Source organism: Oratosquilla oratoria, chromosome 40 (assembly GCF_046742065.1).
Source record: "Oratosquilla oratoria isolate Oo_2021 chromosome 40, ASM4674206v1, whole genome shotgun sequence".
NCBI lineage: Eukaryota > Metazoa > Arthropoda > Malacostraca > Stomatopoda > Squillidae > Oratosquilla > Oratosquilla oratoria.
This window is the reverse complement of record NC_134816.1, coordinates 9,363,076-9,376,697: the sequence shown is the minus strand read 5'-3', so window position 1 is coordinate 9,376,697 and position 13,622 is coordinate 9,363,076. Positions and strand designations below refer to the sequence as shown.

Below are 13,622 nucleotides of genomic sequence, written 5' to 3'. Positions count from 1 at the left end.
GCAAAGTGGAGTGACGGTTCCCCCGACGAGAATAAAACTACCAGAATGAAAAACTTTTAGGAGCAAGAACACTCACTACCGACACTAAGCTTGGTTTTGGTTCATGTCACAGGATTCTATTCAGAACTTTGTAGTCACCTCGAACAAATAGCAAGGCATGGGACAGGCCACTTTGGGCTACAGTGTTAACAAAATAGCGAGGAATTCGTCGCCGCCACCCCAAGGGTTGGAAAAGCCTGCCACTAGATATGGGCGTAATGAGTGAGGGGGCAGATGTATTATCAACTGTATACGAGATAGGAAGAGAACAGGAAGGAATATATATATATATATATATATATATATATATATATATATATATGTATGTATATATATGTGTGTGTGTGTGTGTATAGTTGGGAAGGCTCATGGAAGGGCTTTGATTGAGAGGATTAGGAGAGGGACAGGGAGTAATTGGTGAGGAACAATGTAATTTTAGGACAGGTAGGGGATGTGTAGATCAGATTTTTGCGGTAAGGCAGATATGTGAGAAAGCTCTGGGAAAAGGTAAGGATGTTTTTTGGGCCTTTATGGATTTGGAAAAGGCTTATGACAGGGTAGGCAGGAAGGCATTTTTTTTTTTGCAGATATATGGGATTGGGGGAAAGCTGTTAAGGGCAGTCAAGGATTTTTACAAGAGAAGTAGAGCCTGCGTTAGATTGGAAAATGGAGTGAGCGAGTGGTTTGGGGTAAAGGTGGGACTCCATCAGGGCTGTGTCATGTCGCCATGGTTGTTCAATGTGTACATGGACGGGGTGGTGCAGGAGGTAAAGGCGAGGGTAATGGGCAGGGTACGGAGATTAAAAAAATAGAAAAGAGAACCAGCTGTTGTTTGCTGACGACACTGCGCTCGTGGCAGGGTCAGAGGAGGGATTAAGGGAATTTGTGACGGAGTTTGGAAATGTATGGGATAGGAGAAAGTTGAATGTGAGTAAAAACAAAGTGATAGGATGAACAAGGATGGCAGTGAGCTGCAGGTCTAAATGGAGAGAGGCTGGAAGAAATGGATAGCTTTAGGTATTTGGGGTCGCATGTGGCGGGGAAGGGAGGAAGAGGTAAATTGATTGAGAGAAGCAAGTAAATGCCTTCGGGGGATTAAAAGGTGCCATAACAAATAGGCAACTGGGAATGGATGCAAAGAGGAGATTATATGAAGGAGTGATTGTGCCGACGGTATTGTATGAGGCAGAGACTTGGAATTAAAGAGAAGCAGAAAGGAAAAGTTTAAATATATTTGAGATGAAATGTCTGAGAAAATTGAGATGAATATCGCCATTTCCCCGACTTCAACCTACCTACAACTGACAAAATCCATGGAACAAAATATCATGAGCCTATCATCATACATCGGAATATATAGATTTCTTTAAAATATAAATACGATTGGAATTACCGAAAAATACGACACCAAGAAGATCTCGTTACTTTTGAACACGCGAAAATAGTCCAGCCAATGGTTCCTTCTTCCTTCCTTCCGGCCGCCGCAAATATTGGCCGCGTGTCTTCCATTTCAGTTAACACAAGTGCGTTCCCAATTCAAGAGACTTGTCGGATTGTTGGATGGTTAGGTTAGTCGTGGAGACAGCTCTAGTATGCCGTAATATTGTGACGGATTCTTTCCCATAACCCGCCACAGCGCCGAACGTGGCGCACTTTTTACATTGCAATTCATGCAGTACTTACTACACGGGAACAAAACGCTTGTCCACTATGTTTTTCATTTCACAACTACAAATACCTCATGCATATAAAGAATTTACGGTAGCTTTCTCCTTGTTCCAATCTGCTTGCATGTGCTTACGTCAGTGACTACTCTTCGTGGGCAAAAGGAGTGTCGAGATGTACAAGGAGGCATGGTAGTGGTGGGTTGGAGGCCAGTTTAACGGGCGAAAGGCTGGAGGAAGCAGGTAATGGAGGAAAGGTGGTGGCGGCGAGTAAATCTACAGTTACACTTGTCAAAGGGAATGGTTGGATTCCAACGATTCAGTTAGATTTTGTCCTAGGCTGGAGTGTAACCGCAGCTTTAATCTACGGTTACACTCCAACCTTGGACGAAATCCAACTGAATGACTGGAGTCCAACCATTCCGTTGACTAGAGGAACTGTAGCTTTATAGAGTCAGGGAAGGAAGTAGAAGTCTGAGTAGGGGATGAAAGATTTCATGAGAAATAGGAATATGGACGTGGGGAGCCCGTCCAACCACCAGCCAAAGGGGCCAACTGTCCGAGCCTGTCTTACAATTATCCAGGAATTGACGAACATTTATGTTGCACCGCATGTACAAAACCTTTATCTGAATTATTAACAAATTAAAATATCTTTAGTCAAATATTATTAAACCCAATACTTCAGGGAAACTACGATCACAGTCGAGAAGTCACGACGAAAATGAAAACATTGCTTACTGGAATCAAACCGGCATAACATGGAATATTCTTTCAGTCTTCCAAAGAGTAATATATATATATATATATATATATATATATATATATATATATATATATATATATACACACACATGCCAAGTCAAAGGCACGTACCTGAGACTCCCACCCATTCCACCGCCCCTTCCTCCCTCTTTTCTTGGCCCCTCATGGATGATGGGTCATCCCTGTATCCCGCCCACTGCCCAGAAGGGTCAGAAACAATACATCAAGACACAGTACATCCACATCAGGGCCGCTTCACTTAATCGGCGATTCCCCACCCCAACCTCCGTTCCCTCATGCTTAAAAACAGAAGACGGGGAGAAATCCCTTCGGGCTGCGTCAAATTATCATTCAAACATGAACACACCCTATTCCCCGGCCCTCCCTTCCTTGTTTAAGAGGAGGCTTTATGTTAGTGAATGGTAAAAACGTGCTCAGTAGCATGCCACTGACACTTTAGGGTCTATATGGGGCGCCCCTATGGACCACAGAGTCACGCATCATTTTGTCTGTGTTAGAGGAAATATCAGTTCTTAGAGAGATGATGCTACTTTATTGTACTGCGACTATCCCACCGTCATGCTGTCCACCCCCACCACTCTTAATACTGTCCTGTACCACTTCTCTGAATATACATTTCCATTTTTGCCTACTCCTATGGTGGTGGGGGGGGGGGAGAATACTGCCACAGAGTTCTTTCATTCGGGTCGTAAAAGGCGACTAAAACGGGACGCAGGATGAGATTAGGCATCCTGCTCTCTCTAGCCATAAAGGGTAAATTCATACAAGTTATATATATATATAATATATATATAATATATATATATAATATATATATACATACACACATATGTACACACACACACACATATATATATATATATTTATTTTTTCAACCACATTAACTTTTTACCTTTAATTTCATGTCATCACGAACGAGACTGACAATGCGCTCGTCGGAGACACATACGGAAACTGATACGAAGTGAAGCCAAGGGCTCGAACCTCAGCTCAGACGTATCAAAGTAACAGTGACTAACCACTGCGCCATCAAGAGAGATATAAGTTGAGTACAATTTCTTATATTTGTATGCTCGAGCCACATACATATACACGAATTTTGTGCTCAACCCATCCCCGCTATGATGGTACAATGGTAGTATGTGCGCGTGGGCAAGTGTTATTCTGTGTGAATAACACTTGCCATCGCGCACATACTACCATTGTGTGTGTGTGTGTGTAATATATACATATACACATACAAACATCACAATTTGTGGTTTAACTCCTTTATGTTCTCCGCTTAATTCAAATTAATTTCTCCCATTTCAATAACTATGTGCAACTTTGTATTCACAATGAATCTATAACGTAAAAATGAGAGAGGCTCATCTGCGAAGAAAATTATTACATTACAGATGTGATCCAAATTTGCTAAAAAAAAAAAAAAAATAGCACCGCCATATGTGTCATTCATAATTGAGTGTTACACCAAATTTAACCCGGAAGAATATCCTTACACAATGTCGCCGATTTACTGAAAGAATCTTAACGTAAAAGAATAAAATAAATAAATATATGGGTAAAATAATGAAATGTCAAAATCGCTGGCTCTTCAGATGAGTCACGGCTGAATACCTTTCACACCTAATTCAGTGCTAACAAACTGCAAACACTCCTTTGGTGAAACTACTTTTATAATTCACTGTGCTGATTTATTCAAACACACAATTTACCCGGTTTTGAGGGTAGGCTACTTCATTCAGCGCCCCCTACAAGATATACCCATCAGAATACATATACCTGGTGTGTGTGCGTGCGTGTGTGATTCACAATGGTCTTGGATCACGTGTTGGACTCGTGACCGGAAGAGATCTCACAGCTCATATATGACCGATCTATGGGTAATGATGTGACCTTACACGTACACACACACCCAACTTCCCGCCCACGAGAGTTGGAGTAACGACTCAACGCAGCGATACTGAAATTATTTCAGCCCTGAACGGGATTCGAATTCGGACCGCTCTAGCAGCGGTTGCGAACGCTACCACTGCGCCGTCGAGCCGTGGTGTTTGTGTGTGTGTGTGTGTGTTTGTGTGTGTGTGTGTGTGTGTTGTATCTACAATAGAATGCAAAAACTCCTTTAGAACACGAAATATGCTACAACCCCCATTTTGGCTCCTAGACAATTTGGTCCCTACGTTTAACGCAAATTTGGGACACGATCCTACAGGGCACCGCGCCAGCTTCACATTATGGGCTGTATGCTCAGAGGACATAGAGTCGTTATTTGCGGTGGCGATGTTGTGTTCCGGATGACACATTTATGTTTAAGTGTTAGCCCCGCAATGGCGACGACCCTCAGTCGCGGCTAATTAGCGTCTCCTAGCGTGAGCTCCTCACCTTGTGGCCGCACTCACGACGTCCGAGAGCAGTTAAGACAGCGTACCTGGAAAACATACAAAAAGTGTATCAGTTCAACCATCTTCTGGAAAAGCAGATGACAAATGATTTTCTTATCTTGAAGACACTGTGGTCATCATCCCTTGATGCTATGATGAACACGGAAGAACATCACAGGAGTCACTACACCATCAGCTTCCCTCCTTCCCTTCTATACAAAGTCACACGAAGAAAAAAAAAATCAGGATGGGTCTCTCTTGGTGTAGATGTTTCTGAAATGCTCCGTTTATAGAAATTAATTTATTATGGTTTTTAGTGCATTTAAAATGTTACACTGAAGAATTGAGATTAACCCATTCAACTCCGATGACAAGATGTCTTGTCATTTGGTCAAATAAAACAAAAAATCATAAAACACCAAAATGTTTGATCAAACACCAGAAAAATATGACGTCAGTCCTCGCTTCGCTGAGAGCGAAGCGAGGATTGACGTCATATTTTTCTGGTGTTTGATCAAACATTTTGGTGTTTTATGATTTTTTGTTTTATTTGACCAAATGACAAGACATCTTGTCATCGGAGTTGAATGGGTTAACTGAGATATCGCTGGAGAATCGTGGCTGTTAACTGTTAACTCGTAACATTATTGAGAATTTCTAATTACTGTGACAAGATGTCGGTGCGAAGGGCTTCGAAGTTTCCTTCTAAGGGCCCAATAGTCGCACCAAGCTTACGACTTGTTTCCGACCACCGGGGACAAGGTTGATTTGTGCTTACCTATTTCAAGCTTACCTATTTCAATTACATGGGAGGTTAAGAGACTTCTTATAGTGCTCCCATCTCAACTCCAATCATAAGATATGGATTAATAAATAGTTTCCAATTTCTATTTCCGCAGTTTTATCATCAATGTCTCCTTTCATTCACTTACTTTCCTCTTGATGAAGAATTTCTTCTTAAAAACACTGATTCAATTTGTCCTTAAAGGCTCCTATGGTATGGGGGGGGGGTGTAACTACCTCCACCGGAAGACCATTCCAATGATTGACCACTCTTACACTAAATGAATTAGCCCTCACCAGAGTTCTCCAGTGGCCTCGTTTCTTGTGCTTAACCCATTCAACTCCGATGACAAGATGTCTTGTCATTTGGTCAAATAAAACAAAAAATCATAAAACACCAAAATGTTTGATCAAACACCAGAAAAATATGACGTCAGTCCTCGCTTCGCTGAGAGCGAAGCGAGGACTGACGTCATATTTTTCTGGTGTTTGATCAAACATTTTGGTGTTTTATGATTTTTTGTTTTATTTGACCAAATGACAAGACATCTTGTCATCGGAGTTGAATGGGTTAACCGTGTTTGACCTGGTACTATTTTCATTATACTCAAAGAAGACGTTGTAGTCCACATTTTCAATCCTGTTTGCAAAAATAATTCGAGACAATGCTGCAATTGGAATGAATCTCTTCCCCGTCATGAAGACGAATATGAAATAGTCAGCTGGCGCTAACCACGAAACCAAAGTGCCGCCGTCCGTCGAAGGTGGTCGGAAACAGGTCGTAAGCTTAACTGGTATGATTGAGGCTTACGAAACGAGTACACAAATGAACGAGAAATCAATTCCTAAGCCCAAAAATCCTATTAAAGTTACTAATCAAGAAATAAAAAACCCAAACATACTTGTGCAATGGTTATTTGTTCGCATAGGAAGAAGACAAGGAAACAGACACACGAGAACGAAATTGAGAAAAGACGAATGTGGCAAATGATTCTGACAAATTTGATAACTTGATAAAATGTGGGTTGTGTGATGAGCCTGTGAATGTTTATCAAATGGCACAGCTACAAGGAATAATGTTAAAAATAATCAAATAAACACAAAGGGATGCTAGACACTTGTAACGTTGTATATAAATACAACCAACGCGTCAGAAACAAAGGCATGAAGATTCTCGTAAAAATGAGTCAAATTAGGAGTATTAACGAAACTCTTTTCTCGTGGACTCACCGATATAGACGGCATTGAGACCTAAAAAGTAAGTTAGATTCCAAGACTGCGACCCCTGAGCAAGCAATACTCGTGCATGGCAACATCAACGAAGAGACAAAAAAAAATGTAACGAAGGGAACAATGGTCTCGTACGCGAGCAAGGGAAAAATAATTAATGAAGGCACTGGTGTTCACTATAAACCCACTATCGGAGAAATAATATCGAAAGTACAGGAAAACTGTATATTTTGACTACTATATAAATTTTTCCTGTACTTCCGATATTATTTCTCCGATAGTGGGTTTATAGTGAACATTTACAAATATGTTATAACATACCAGTTTCCAAGAAGGCACTGGTGATAAAATGATCGATGATGATGAAAGCCACAGGTTAGCTAAGTGCGAAACTTGGTAACCCAATTGGCACGTATAAATCACGCTATAAAGTTACCTCGTAATATGTTTTGATGGTAAAGACCGACTGGGAAAAAAAAGTTGGGATAAGTATCAGTCTGAGGAAAAAAGTGTTGAAGATCAAAATATGTAATATGCGTAAGGATGATACTGTGACTATGAAGAGATTCCGAACGATGAAGCAAAGGTAGAGGCAATTCATTTAAGGAAGAATATGAATCTTGAGATTGTAGGTTATTTAGGCCCTGGACATTTGGCCCATGGGCCACGAAACCCAGATATTTGGGCCACAGTGAAATGGACGTTAGGGCCACAGGTTATAATAATGGAAATAACTGCTAAAACATGTTTAATACAAAATATCACATTTTATTAGAGCTCATGTATGCAATGGAACAGAAATGTACATAAATCTACGCGTTCGGGTGTCCTCCACGCAGGTTGTGGCTGGTGCCATTCAGCAATTCCAGAACTCTTTCTTCCTTCCTTTCTGTCAGTTAACAGGTTGTAGAAACGAGTCTTAAGTTCATTGTAATTCCTCTTTGTTTGCTTAGTGGGGCGGATGCCACACTCCTCCTAAAGCAGCCCAATATCGACACGGGATGACAGCTTGGAGGCACTCGGAGAGTGTCCGTAGACGGAACTGGTCATCATCTTCATATAGTCTTCAGACCCAGAGACTGAATCAGGGACAGGTGGTAGAAGCAGAACTACACCGTGATAGCTTCTCCAAAGACCACCCACAGAGCCAACTGCACAGGCCTCTCAAAGTCAGTGATTACCTCCAGGACACGGAAGACCTCCTCCTGTCACCTGGGTCTTGCATTGCAGTAAGGCGAACACCAGCGGCAGGTAGACCCCGCTGAAACTACCTTGAATGACGTACAGTTGACCGAACAGCTTAGGTGCAACAGGAAAAGTTCCGTCCATGCACCACACGTCACAGGCAGCGGGACGCTCCACATGACTAGCACTGGTGAAAATGTTGCGCCCGTCTTCATCAGGGCCGTTGTCATAGTAGACAGTGGAAGCCCAGTGCCTTGTGATCTCCAGCTCAGCCGAAGAATGCGGATCCTTTTGGTCCGTGAACATCACGGACACGTCGTAGAGTGATTGGTGGTGTCAAGCCGAGGCATGCGTGCCTTGACCGCCTCTGATAGGGCTGCTGTCGAGAAGGTGAAAATCTGATTGGGTCTGTCATTAGTTTCAGAAGCCTTCCTCTTCATCGACTGACGGCACTGCGCCACCAGGCATCCCACAGAGTCTGCTGGGTGGTTATGGTCTCTGAGAATTTGGGGGTCCTCGATGTCCTTGGCGGGCTTCCTGATGGCACAACACTTCGTCAGAGGAACGCTTCACACAACGCCAGACTATTTCATCCACTGACTTGGCTACATATTTCTTTGTGTACATGTAAGCCATCCAGATAGAACTTCTACCCACCCCTCGTCGATGTAATCACTTCCATGCTAGTTGAATAGCTCTGAGAAAATTGATTTGACATTAATTGGCAGGCCAGGTATATGTACCGAAATGCCTGCCTGAGGTGAAGTAATATCTATTAAATTTCAACCTACAAAGGTGTGACACATTAACTCAACACCTTGTCATCAAACTCACAATTTATTTTGCAAACTAGACAAGTAAAATATTGATTATAATTTATGTTTATTTTCAATTTTTGGTCCACGGACCAAATGTCTACCATTGTGTCACCTCCGTGGCCCATGGTCCAAATGTCCGCCCACGGAATCTAAAACTTTCCATTTTTCCCCCTTTTCGATATCATCCATTTTCACCAGATCCACGTTTCAAGCAAATATCTTATCTCAAAAGTACTACTTGAGGGACTTTTTGACGAAAAATATTCGTCGTCTGCTAATTTGCATTCTAAAACACAGCTCACAGCGCCATCTCTTGGTATTAGTCTTGGTGACGTCATGACCTATGCACTAACCTAAGCGTCCTGTAACGACACGGAAAATTCTTTGATCGCTATCGAGTTTTTCATCGCATTTTGAGAGTAATCTCGACTCCCTAAATATCTCTGACAACAGCCATGATGTGTGTATAGACGACAGTTATGCGGTATCAATTTGAACCGGAATATCTCTGAAGAAATTTTTATATTGGTGCATCAATGGACTTACTACTAGATAAAACTAATTATTCTTTACACAAGTTAGATACACCATTTTAAGTTGTTTACACACTGTGAAAGAAGAATGCTTCACTACAAGTATCGCTAAGAACATACCAATCCGTTCCAACAAATAATGTGTTTTTTTTTTTCATTTATTCCTACACTGCACGCCCTTATTTTGCCAGCAACTACTGTGATAATTGTGAACATATAAAACTTAAATTAAGTTCCAGTATAGGTTTAATGAAAGAAAACTGCTGTTTCATATATTGTTTAGTAAGTGCAGTTTCTCTAAATTCAGAAAAAATGCAGTTTAAAAATTGAAAGTTAAACTTTTGTGTCTGCCTGCATGAGAACGTGGTTTTAAGTAACTTGAATCACATAATTATCAATTATGTCAACGACTTCTTCAATGCATCAGCCACCGTTTCAGCATCCTGCATTCCTAATTAACCTATAATGTGCCTTGTTTTGTTTTATTTTCCCTTTCCTTATATCTACTCTCTCTGAGTAATTCCTTGGTTATTCATTTATTATTTCTCCTGGTTTTATTTTTCTAACCTTATTTATCTGATAAATTAAAAAAAAAAATATTTGTTTTGCATATGCTTTAAATAAAAGGCCATTTAGTATTGTAAGGGACTCTAGTTTAATCATTTTGCTCCCCATGTATGTTCTGTACGTGAATAATACCGTCGTTGGTGGACGGTTATCATAAACTTTATTCTCTTGCCTTTCTCAGTTTTATATGTTATCAATATATTTTTATTACCCGCCTCTTCTATTCTTTTCTTCCCAATCGTGTATTTCACTCAGTAGTTATTTCTTAATTTTCATAATTCCTATTTTTTATATCAAATAGCCTACGGCACTCGGCACAATCACCATTCACCAATACTATGAACAATGAATATAATTTATGACGTCACTGCAGAGTAGATGGCGCCACGGGTAGGTTTTACGAGAATGGCTGAACGAGACGATGTTCATCATTTTATTCACTCAGACGTACACAGACACACACATGTATACACGCAAGCTCAAGCATGTACTCTCTCGACAGAACTCATACATTTAGATCATATTTAGCAACTCGTCTCTTCCTTTTACTATTCACGAACTATGCCATCAGGTAGCTTGGGGGGGGGGGGAAGCTGCAGCCAACAGGAGCACACAGTCAGTGCCTCTTCGTGAAGGCCTGTGCGGGATGGATTGGCAAGGAGGGAAGGCCTCAGATACCCAAGGTTGACATCGCTACTAGTGTACAAGGACTTCCAATATAAACCCACCCCACCCCGTGAGAGTCACTTCCTTTGACTGTCCGTTCCCTAGGTGTCACACGAAGGGCAGGGATTAGGATAAGGATGGGAAGGAGGAGGGAGAAGAGAAATTGGAGAAAGAAAATGTGGAGGAATAGAAGGTACGAGGAAGAGGAGGTACGCAGTAAGAGAAGGACGAATATGAAGATAAGAAAGAGTAGGAAGAGCTGGGGCAGGATAAGGATCGGAGAAAAGGGAGGTGGTGGCTGAAATTTGTACCAATTATATCAAGCCCCTGAAAACGTTATCAGCAAATATATAGACACCTACAAACGCAGCTCCTACTCCATACATACGCATGTAAAACTCAATCACACACACGCACGCGCGTGCGTTTACTTGTAAGACAAAGAGGTACAGGAGGCAAGTCCCAAAACGACGCTATGATTTCCACTGCAAATAGCTTTACTTCTACGCCTGAACACTGTATTATTTACTTTAATAAATGCATTTTTGGTGAAGTGTTGGTTCATCACAACTACAAATCAAACAGTAAATAAATATGCAGAAAGAACAAGGTATATTCACGTGAGCGGGCGTATGCATTCACAGGCGCGTGCGTGCGCGCACGTACACACACACATCGACAAATAACCAAATTCTACTACAGCGGCCAGTTCTCTGCTATTCAATAGCAAGCATCATTTCTTGACTCACTGCATTGTATAGGGCCAAAGAAAACATTGAAAGATATATATATATATATATATATATATGAATATATATATATATATATATGTATATATATATATATATATATATATATATATATGCTGGTACATTGTGACAAGTTAATAGGTCGAAAAAGAAGTCACGGGTCTAGTTCCGAGTTTCTGAGTTTATTCCTGACCGATTTGGCTCTATGCTTCTTCAGAAGCATTCTTCCATAGAAGCAAGAGCGAAACCGGTCAGGAATAAACTCAGAAACTAGGAACTAGAACCGTGACTTCTTTTTCCACCTTCACACACACACACACACACACACACACACACATATATATATATATATATATATATATATATATATATATATACACATACAAAAGCTAAAAATACTAAGGACCAACGGTTGGCGCCCAAGAATTTTGAAATAAAAATGAAATTACTCTCATTATAAATAATTTTCTGCAAATCTATCACAGCCAGGGATGTACCATGAGAACGGATATTAGCAAACGTTATTCCTATATTCAAAAATGATGACAAGCGAAAGCCCAAGAGCTACAGACCAATACGTCTGACCTCCACTATAGAAAAAAATATGAAAACTATGATAAAAGATACCAAAGACCTCAACTTAGAAAGCAATTGTCTAATAACAGCTAGCATGGCTTCTGACACGAACACTCTTGTGCAACTAACCTTCTACAACACATTCATCACAAACTACGAAAAAATGAATGGTGTAGATTTAATATATTTGAATTTGACAAAGCTTTTGATACTGTCACTTACGAGAGAGTATTAACCAAACTCGCCTCGCATGGAAAAAGAGTAACTTGCTAAGCTGGATTAGAAACTGGCTGCACAACCGAAATCATCCAGCGAGTTGCTCCAAACTTCTAGCTGGAATGATGCTACGAGTGGAGTTCCTCTGGGTTCCGTTTTTGGGCCACTTATTCTAATCTTCTCCAAATTCTTTGATAATACTAAGCTACGCAGTAAAGCATATGATCCCTCCATTCAGCTAGGCATCTAAGAAGATTTAGACAAATTAGAGCAACTGTCTCAAAAGTAGCTAATAAAATTTAATCCAAGATCAGTCATGTACAAAAGTAAAAATAATACTAAATACCAAGGCGTGAACAAAAAGTGGTGTAATTATCAGTTACAACCTTAAAACAATTATGTGATTGGTGACGCGATTGTTCGAGTTCGAAAGTCCCATCATCTTCAACCAATTATATAGATCGTTGGTCCGTTCACACGTGGAAGATGCTCTTTCTCTTTGTGGTCTCCGAATCTCACTTTGGTTGATTGGAAAGAGTACAGCAGAAAACCACAAAGCTCATAAATGAACAAAGCATGTGTAAACGGCAAACAATTATGACCTATATTCTCTCTCAATAAATAAATACAATAAGTAAATGAAAAACTAATTAACTACTATTACTATTAATAGTAATACAACACACATTATATATGTATTATATATATATATATATATATATATATATTATATATATATATATATATATATATATGATAAAATAAAATAAGGAGGCTCGGAAGTTGGGGAACTTATAAAAACCTTTAGGATTTTAAACGAGATTGAAAGCATCAGGATCAGGGACATTTTCACAATAAGTGCTAACCGGACGCGAAGTAAAGGTTTCATAGATGTCACTACGTAGATCTGACCTAAATGTATACAATCTTGCCAATTGCATCGTCAACGAAAGGATTAAGCTTCTCTCTATCTTTGAAGATTAATGCCACAGCAGTATTTGTATGTAGAGGTAACCGTAGCACGTGCCTAGTTCAGTATCTCCCCCCCCCCAAAAAAAAAGGTACAAATAGCGCCTCACGCAAGCCAAGCAGAGGGCACCCGTACACGCGAACACCTTGATAAGCATAAACAAAATGCAATTGTGAAAAAAGGAAGACCTCGCGCACTACTACACACATGCGTGCGTGCAAACGAAAACTACCCCAAGCAAGCAAGCAAGGCTGTCACTGGAAAAGAAGAAAAAGAAGAGAACAAAACAAAGAAAAAAGGGAGCGCATGAAGAAGGGTGTGGGGGGATGAGGCAATATAAGAGGAGGGAGCGAACCTCGGATAGTGTGGATCCTCCTCCATTCATGCCAGGTCATAGAAGGTCACGAAGTTGAGGTAATTATCAAACAAGCACAAGAGGTGTTACTTTGGGGGGAG

The 13,622-nt window shown here is 40.5% G+C and overlaps 1 protein-coding gene across 6 annotated transcripts in view; it reads right to left on the bottom strand.

Moving 5' to 3' along the window:
* LOC143020634 (protogenin B-like) overlaps positions 1–13,622 on the bottom strand; it is an 862,265-nt gene that overhangs the window by 565,374 nt on the left and 283,269 nt on the right. Inside the window, exon 2 of one of the 6 annotated variants that reach the window (XM_076177127.1) lies at positions 4,875–4,920. The exons of the other annotated variants lie outside the window; for them this stretch is intronic. The gene's annotated coding sequence lies outside the window, so the exon portion shown is untranslated. The remainder of the gene's footprint in view (positions 1–4,874; positions 4,921–13,622) is intronic. 6 annotated transcript variants of the gene reach the window in all.